This window comes from Mandrillus leucophaeus, unplaced genomic scaffold, assembly GCF_000951045.1.
Source record: "Mandrillus leucophaeus isolate KB7577 unplaced genomic scaffold, Mleu.le_1.0 Scaffold1, whole genome shotgun sequence".
NCBI lineage: Eukaryota > Metazoa > Chordata > Mammalia > Primates > Cercopithecidae > Mandrillus > Mandrillus leucophaeus.
The window spans coordinates 737,110-737,660 of record NW_012098097.1 but is presented as its reverse complement, the minus strand read 5'-3'; the positions used below and the strand labels follow the sequence as shown (position 1 = coordinate 737,660).

The 551-nt window shown below is 41.4% G+C and overlaps 2 protein-coding genes across 3 annotated transcripts in view; one reads left to right on the top strand and one right to left on the bottom strand.

Annotated features, from left to right (window-relative positions):
• The window catches only part of ARSG (arylsulfatase G), a 146,610-nt gene that overhangs the window by 4,043 nt on the left and 142,016 nt on the right, over positions 1-551 (bottom strand). The window lies entirely within an intron of this gene.
• WIPI1 (WD repeat domain, phosphoinositide interacting 1) overlaps positions 1-551 on the top strand; it is a 37,817-nt gene that overhangs the window by 20,099 nt on the left and 17,167 nt on the right. The gene's annotated exons all lie outside the window — the stretch shown is intronic.

The window sequence follows — 551 nt, the reverse complement described above, 5'->3', positions numbered from 1 at the left end:
AGGTTTAAGTAATTCTCCTACCTCAGCCTCCTGAGTAGCTGGGACTACAGGCACATGCCACCATGCCTGGCTAATTTTTGTATTTTTAATAGAGACAGGGTTTCACTGTGTTGACCAGCCCGGTCTCGAACTCCTGACCTCAGGTGATCCACCTGCCTCGGCCTCCCAAAGTGCTGGGATTACAGGCGTGAGCCACCATGCCTGGCCTAAAATTTCTCAGTTTCTAAACAGGTTCTTGGCAGCTCCTCTTCTCCAACTTGAAATTACTGGCCAACAGTATATAATCATCTGCAGAAAGAGCAACATACACTGACCTTTCACAATAGGAAGATTTATTTAAGTTTTGACTAAATCTTTTGTAGCCCTAGAGGATAATGGAATTGGAAGAGAAGTAGATGCTGTTTCAGAGTCCTGGGGTAAAATGTAAAAATGAGCAATATATATACATAATATATACGTGTGTGTGTGTGTATATATATGTTTGTGTGTGTGTGTATATATGTGTGTGTGTATATATATTTGTGTGTGTGTGTATGTGTGTGTGTGTGTGT